Source organism: Cannabis sativa, chromosome X, assembly GCF_029168945.1.
Source record: "Cannabis sativa cultivar Pink pepper isolate KNU-18-1 chromosome X, ASM2916894v1, whole genome shotgun sequence".
Lineage (NCBI taxonomy): Eukaryota > Viridiplantae > Streptophyta > Magnoliopsida > Rosales > Cannabaceae > Cannabis > Cannabis sativa.
Window position 1 is genome coordinate 13813302 of NC_083610.1, and position 7506 is coordinate 13820807.

General features: G+C 38.2%; 2 non-coding genes across 2 annotated transcripts; one reads left to right on the forward strand and one right to left on the reverse strand.

Moving 5' to 3' along the window:
- Positions 1-1597: 1597 nt before the first annotated feature.
- Positions 1598-1704, reverse strand: LOC133032827 (small nucleolar RNA R71). The gene has a single exon (XR_009685414.1). It is a non-coding gene; the product is annotated as a small nucleolar RNA R71 (small nucleolar RNA).
- Positions 1705-6665: 4961 nt separating this feature from the next.
- On the forward strand, positions 6666-6772 carry LOC115701613 (small nucleolar RNA R71). The gene has a single exon (XR_004008606.2). It is a non-coding gene; the product is annotated as a small nucleolar RNA R71 (small nucleolar RNA).
- The last annotated feature ends 734 nt before the right edge of the window (positions 6773-7506 follow it).

A 7506-nucleotide genomic window follows, 5' to 3' on the forward strand; every position in this document is an offset into this window, starting at 1 on the left:
ACATGTGATTTAGAATCTAGAAGATCTGAAAGGAGCTAGGTTATTTCATAATCTGTCATTCACTTCAAGAATAGGATAGTAATTAAGCATTAACGATTTGGGTAAACAACAACAGGATTCTCCTCCCTATTATCTCATCTTGCTCAACTTTCAATTGTGTTATTAAGTTTTCTGAATTACTTTCATACTTTACTGTTTTTAAATCATAATTGTTTTCGAATTGCCAAATTGAATTATAAGTATAGTTTAGTGGTATTTAATCCAATTCCCTGTGGGATCGACCTCACCTGTGTGAGTTTTACTACTTGATTGCGTATACTTGCGTAGTGTTTATAAATTATAGCAACAAGTTTTTGGCGCCGTTGCCGGGGAATTGTTTAAAGATTAATATTACATAAAATTATACTAACTTCTACTTTGGTATATTTTCTCTTGCTGATTTTTCTAACCTTTTTCTTGCAATATTTTCTTGATCTATTTCAGGAATCCTAAGTGCATGCGTCGTCAAGGACAAGCAGTCATATTACCAGTTGATCCTGAAATCGAGAAAACTTGCAGGAGGAATCGAAAGTAGGGCTGTACATCGGTCGGTTTAGTCGGTTTATACTATATATTTTCCAACCCAACATAAAGATCGGGTTATAAAATTCTGCATGCAAACTGCCCAATTTAAAAAAAAAAAAATTCTGTACCCGAACGACGGGTTGGGCGGGTTAACCCGCCCAAACCGAATTAGGATGTTTTTTTTTTCAGATTCAACTAAAATAAAAATTAATAACATTAAATACATAACATTCCAAATCTAAATTCAATTTAGGGATTGGGTTTTTTTTAATATATATTATATATTATTATATATTATATAATATATATATAAAATTAAAAAAAAAAACTGAAAAATCAGGTTAAATCGGTTTGGGCGGGTTCATTGGGCGGTTTGGGTCAAAATTCAACCCGCCCAATTTACAGATTGGGCGGTTTAGAATTTTGTGAAGTTATGTCGGTTTGTATTTTTTTTCGGTTTTGTCGGTTTGGTTTAGTCGGGTTATTCGGGTTGGGCGGTTTACGAAAATTTCTGTACAACCCTAATCGAAAGAACAAGAGGCAAGAAAGAGTTTCAGCAACTTCTGAAACATCAGAAATCATGGCTGCCAATGTGAACAATAATGCTGGAAACAATGGGGGTAATAGCGGTAATAATGGAGGTGCCGTGGAAGATCAAGCTAATGGCCGTAGCTTGAGAGATTACATTCTCCCTACTCTAACGGGAGTGCAGTCATGTATCAGGCCACCGGCAGTGGATGCAAACAACTTCGAGATTAAACCTGTCATCCTTCAAATGGTGCAGTCTTCAGTTCAGTTTGGTGGCCTCCCTTCTGAAGATCCTAATCTGCATCTCTCTAACTTCATGGAACTTTGTGAAACTTTTAAAGTTAATGGAGTTAGCGATGATGCCATTCGACTGAGATTGTTTCCATTCTCGCTCAGTGAACGAGCCAAGAGTTGGTTGAACTCTTTGCCACCCAACTCTATTGCCACTTGGAATGATCTGGCAACAAAATTCTTGTCAAAGTTCTTTCCTCCAGCCAAGTCTGCAAAGCTGAGAGGAGAAATCAATAATTTCTGCCAACAAGATAATGAATCTCTCCATGAGGCTTGGGAGAGGTTTAAAGATCTGATCAGGAGGTGTCCTCATCATGGTATAGAGAAGTGGATGCTGGTTCACAACTTCTACAACGGGTTGGTTGGTAATACTAGAACTCTAATAGATGCAGCAGCGGGCGGAGCTTTTATGAGAAAGAGTGCTAATGAGGCGTATGATCTATTGGAGGAGATGGCTCTAAACAATCAGCAGTGGCCAACTAAAAGGAGTCAATCTAAGAAGGTAGCTGGTGTGTTAGAAGTTGATGCCATCACAAAGTTAACAGCTCAGGTTGAGGCATTGACAAAAATAATTGCAGGGCAATCTAAACAAGCCCAAATTGTTTGTGAGTTATGTGGAGGAAGTCATCACTTTTCGGAGTGTCAAGCAGATGTGGATGATTTGCCAATGGATGAAGCTAAGGCCATTGGGAATTTTTCACAGAACAACAACAACAACAATTATGGGTTCAACCAGGGTAACAACCGAAGAAACAGTGGGTTCTATCAGCAACGAAATCAGAACCAACAGTTTAATCAGAACCAAGCCTCTGGTGGAAATTCTAGTTTGCAAACAGATTTACTGCTTCAATTTATGACTGAAACTAGATCTTCAATTAAAGACCTGCAGACTCAGATGGGCCAGCTAGCAACTCAGGTAGCAACCCGCCCTCAAGGAAATTTGCCTAGCACAACTGAAGTCAATCCCAAAGAAAACTGCAAAGCAATTACCCTGATGTTACGAAATTTATAATCACTACGCAAGTATACGCAATCAAGTAGTAAACTCACACAGGTGAGGTCGAACCACAGGGAATTAGACTAATTACTACTAAATTATACTATTGATTCTATCTGGTAAAAGAATACTTTTTATGAATTAAATAAAACAATTCAGAAAATTAAAACTAACAAAAGGAAGATTAATCAAGATAAGAAAATAGGGAGACGAATCCTGTTGTTAAGTTACCAATGTTAATGTCTAAATGTTATCCTTCTCTTGAAGTGAATGACAGATTATGAATTAACCTAGCTCTTTTCAGATCTTCTAGGTTCTAAATCTCATGCTCTCTAATTAATCTCTTAATTAAACAAACATGAAATCAGCATTAAGCAATAATCTAAATGTCACAAAGGCTATGTAAATACTTTCGTTTCACATCAAAACCTAGACTATCCAATTTTAGCATTCTCAATTCTCACTTTTCAGATTTCGAATTGAGATCATAAAACATGTAAAAGGTGATCAATCTTGCACATGGAAATTAAACACAAATATGAATAGTGTTCACAATCAAGATGGAGGAATGGCAATTATTCATTAACTAGAAAAAACTTAAACAACATTCATCATTCTCCCTAAATAGGAGTTTAGTTCAAAACATCCATAATCAAATCCATAATTAACATTGAAATAGAAAAGAACATAGAAAAATTAAAGAGAAGAGAAAGAACTAGTTGAAGCAATTGATCCGGGTCGCCACAAGCCGCTCTTCTAGCCTCCTCCTTTGTTTCTAGGGTTCCAATTCTGAATCTCCCCTAATTTTCACGCACTCTATCTATTTAAACCAAGTCTCATCCTTAAAATTCGCGAAATTACAAAACTGCCCAAAAATCCCGTCACTGGGGTCCCCGTCGCGACTGGCAAAGCCCCCGTCGCGACGGGGTTAAACAACTTTGTCTTGAAATTCCCTCTGCCAGTTCCCGTCGCGACTGGCATGTTCCCCGTCGCGACTGGGTTACACTTCGACTCCTTATGGATGTCTCTGCCAGTTCCCGTCGCGACTGGCAAATTCCCCGTCGCGACTGGAACAGGCAGCGACACCAATCTTGGTTTTTCTTCTCGATTCTTTCACCATTTTTCCTCAATTCTTGTACATACTTTCTTTAAATGCCCGAGGACCTGAAACCAAAGAATCAAGCGTAATATAGCCCTAAAACTAGAAACAAAGAGTGAAAACTAACCGAAAATATGACCCGAAACTTAGACTAATTTTAGCCTAACAAATTCCCCCAAACTAGATTCTTACTCGCCCCCGAGTAAGGGAAAAAAAAACTAACTACGCTGTCAGATAATCACTACACTGCTGACTCATGCTCTGTTTTCTTCCTTGCATAAACTAGAATTTCGATCCTACTAACTCTAATAATTAACTCAGTTGCTTAATTTACAACATTATGTACAACTGCAAAAATTTATTCAAATGTGAAACATTGTTATAAAAGTTTTACTCTTTCCAACAGTTCCACAGCCCGATAACTCATAAGCTTGCATGCTTACCTTTCTCCACTAATGTTGACAGTATTCTTTGGAATCATTAGGTCTTTTTAAGGCTTTAGGTAATATGGCTTAGATATTCAGGGATAGGCAAAAGTCAATTTTTGGCTCAAGATATCATAAGCACACAAGCAGAACCCACAAGCTTCATACCTTCCTTTTTCTAAGATCTCATAATATTCCATGAATTTACCAAGATTGATAGAAGACATCTCTATTATTTTTCAACATCACTGAAATTTTTTTCTTTTTTTTTTCACACATATTTTTACTTTTTATTGTGTTTTTTTTTTCATCATATTCCATTTTTTTTTTCAGTGACATTGAATTACACAATTTTTTTTTTTTGCTCTTCTCAATCTTACAAGTTTTTCTCCCTCTCACTATTTCCTCACACTAAATGTTTCTCCTCCCACAAACTAATTATGTAGCTTATGATATCATGGATAACATGGTGAAGAAAAATTAATAGTGTGGTTGCAATTTTTCAAATCGATGGGTGAAAAACATAACGGGTTTAGGCTCAAAAGGTTAACTAGGGATACACATTATTACGGTAGGCTTGAAAGGCTCAAACTATCCAACAAATGCCTAAGTCATATTCCAATTGAACACTATCAACGATTTCGTCTCAAAGGAATAAAAATGCAAGTTCTAAGCTATCATGTCAATCTTACCACAAACCAACGTAAAACAATTATAACAATTTTCACAGATTGAGTATTTGCCGATAAACACAGGTTTCTAAGCATCCAAACTAATCCAAAGAGTTAGCAGAATCAAGCACACAGTTATTTTACAATTTCAAATCACATCACACTAATCAGCAGTATACAACTATCGTCAAGCTTATTACCATTCCTTAACTAAAACAAAAAAAAAAACTAAAACAGATAATTAAAATGCAGAAATTAAAGTGCAGAATTTAAAAATTTTAAGTCTCTCCCCCCAAACTAAATATGACATTGTCCCCAATGTGCTATTATACTCAAGGTGAGAAGGACTTACCTGAACCCCCATCAGAAGGGGTTTGGCCTCAATACTACTTCAAATTGGATCAAGTCCACCTCTTGCATCCAATAGGGTCCTTGTACCAAATGAAGAAAATTGACCTCCAATGTTGCTAATTTCAGAGTTTTGCACAAGAGGAAGTTTACCTTCAGAATTACCACACATCAATCTTTTCCAACGCCGCCGAATCGTTCGAAGTCGCTCTTTAGGTTTTGCTTTCTTCTTATCAGCTTTAACAAAAGAACCCTTCACCATCTCAATCTTACAACAGGTAGGAATGTCGGTTGGGGAAAAAACATTAAAATTGACCTGTTCATCTTGCACTCTCAACTTTAACTCCCCCTTTTGAACGTCTATTAATGCTCGACCCGTGGCTAAGAATGGTCTTCCCAAAATAAAGGGAATAGTTGAATCTTCCTCCATATCAAGAATTAGGAAATCAGCAGGGAAGATAAACTTACCAACCTTCACCAGTACATCTTCAATTATCCCACGAGGATGAGTCAAAGAACGATCTGCCAGTTGCAAAGTCACTGTTGTAGGCTTTGCTTTTCCCAATCCTAGCATTTTGAAGACAGACAATGGCATTAGATTAATGCTTGCTCCCAGATCACATAGAGCTTTAGTTTTCACCGAACCCCCTATAGAGCATGGAATATTGAAACTACCCGGATCTTTAAGCTTGGGCGGTAGTTTCTTTTGCAAAATGGCGCTACACGCCTCATTTAATGCCACTGTTTCATAGTCCTCCAATTTTCTCTTCTTAGACAATATCTCCTTCATGAACTTCACATAACGGGGCATTTGTTCCAAAGCTTCAGCAAAAGGAATGTTGATGTGTAGTCTTTTAAAGACCTCTATAAATTTTGTGAACTGCTTGTCTAGATTGGTCTTTCGGAGTCTCTGAGGATAGGGTATTTTCACATGATGATTAATACTGATTGGTGGAGACTGCTGTGGTGGTGCTGGACTATCAGTAATCTTCTTATCTGATGATGCTTGAGTTGGTGTTGTTTGATCTTTAATCTCTTCATCCTCTGGTTGTATCATCTCAGGCCCATCATATTTCTTTCCACTCCTTAAGGAAATTGCTTTACATTGCTATTTTCCTTTTGCATCATTAGTGCTAGGCGAATTTCCTTGAGCTTGTTTTTCCACTTGAGTAGCCAATTGTTCCATTTGAGTTTCTAGAGTTTTAATAGAGACTCTAGTTTGCATCATGAATTGGAGCAATAAATCAGCTTCAAAAGTGGAGCCTCCACTAGAACTTTGTTGTTGCAGCTGTTGTTGGTTTTGTTGGGGCTGGTTTCTCTGCTGGTAGAACCCCTGTTGGTTGTGCCCATAATTATTGTTTTGGGAATAGTTTCCAATGGCTTTTGCTTGATCCATTGGCAAATCATCCACATCTGCCTGACACTCAGAAAAGTGATGGGGACCTCCACATATCTCACAAACCACTTGAGCTTGTTTGGCTTGCAGTGCGATCAGCTTTGTTAGGGCCTCAACCTGAGCTGTCAGCTTTGTAATGGCATCCACCTCTAGCACACCAGCTACCTTCTTAGTTTGACTCCTTTCAGTTGGCCACTGCTGATTGTTTAGAGCCATCTCCTCCAATAGATCATAAGCCTCATTAGCACTCTTTCTCATAAAGGCTCCACCAGCTGCTGCATCTATCAGGGTTCTAGTGTTACCAACCAACCCGTTATAGAAATTATGAACCAGCATCCACTTCTCAATACCATGATGAGGACACTTTCTGATTAAGTCCTTGAACCTCTCCCAAGACTCATAGAGAGACTCATTCTCTTGTTGACAAAAATTGTTGATCTCTCCTCGCAGCTTAGCAGACTTTGCTGGGGGAAAGAACTTAGACAGAAATTTAGTTGCTAAGTCTGTCCATGTTGCTATGGAATTTGGTGGCAAGGAGATTAACCAGCTCTTGGCTCTTTCTCTAAGTGAGAATGAAAACAGTCTCAAACGAATGGCATCATCACTAACTCCATTGACTTTAAAAGTCTCACAAAGTTCCATGAAGTTCGAGAGATGTAGATTAGGATCTTCAGAAGGGAGGCCACCAAACTGAACTGAAGACTGCACCATTTGAAGTATGGCAGGTTTGATCTCAAAGTTATTCGCATCCACTGCCGGTGGCCTGATACATGACTGCACTCCCGTCAGAGTAGGGAGAATGTAATCTCTCAAGCTACGGCCATAAGCTTGGTCTTCCACGGCACCACCATTATTGCCGTTATTTGCAGCATTCGCATTCACATTAGCAGCCATGATTTCTGTTGTTTCAGCAGTTGCTGAAACTCCTTCTTGCCTCTTGTTCCTTCGGTTTCTCCTACAAGTTTTCTCAATTTCAGGGTCGATGGGTAGTATAACTGCTTGCCCTTGGCGGCGCATGCACTCAAAATACCTGAAATAGATAAGAACAGTTTTTTTTTTTTTTTTGCAAGAGAAAGGTTAGAAAATCAGCAAGAGAAAATATACCAAAGTAGAAGTTAGTATAATTTTGTGTAATATTAATCTTTAAACAATTCCCCGGCAACGGCGCCAAAAACTTGTTACGAAAT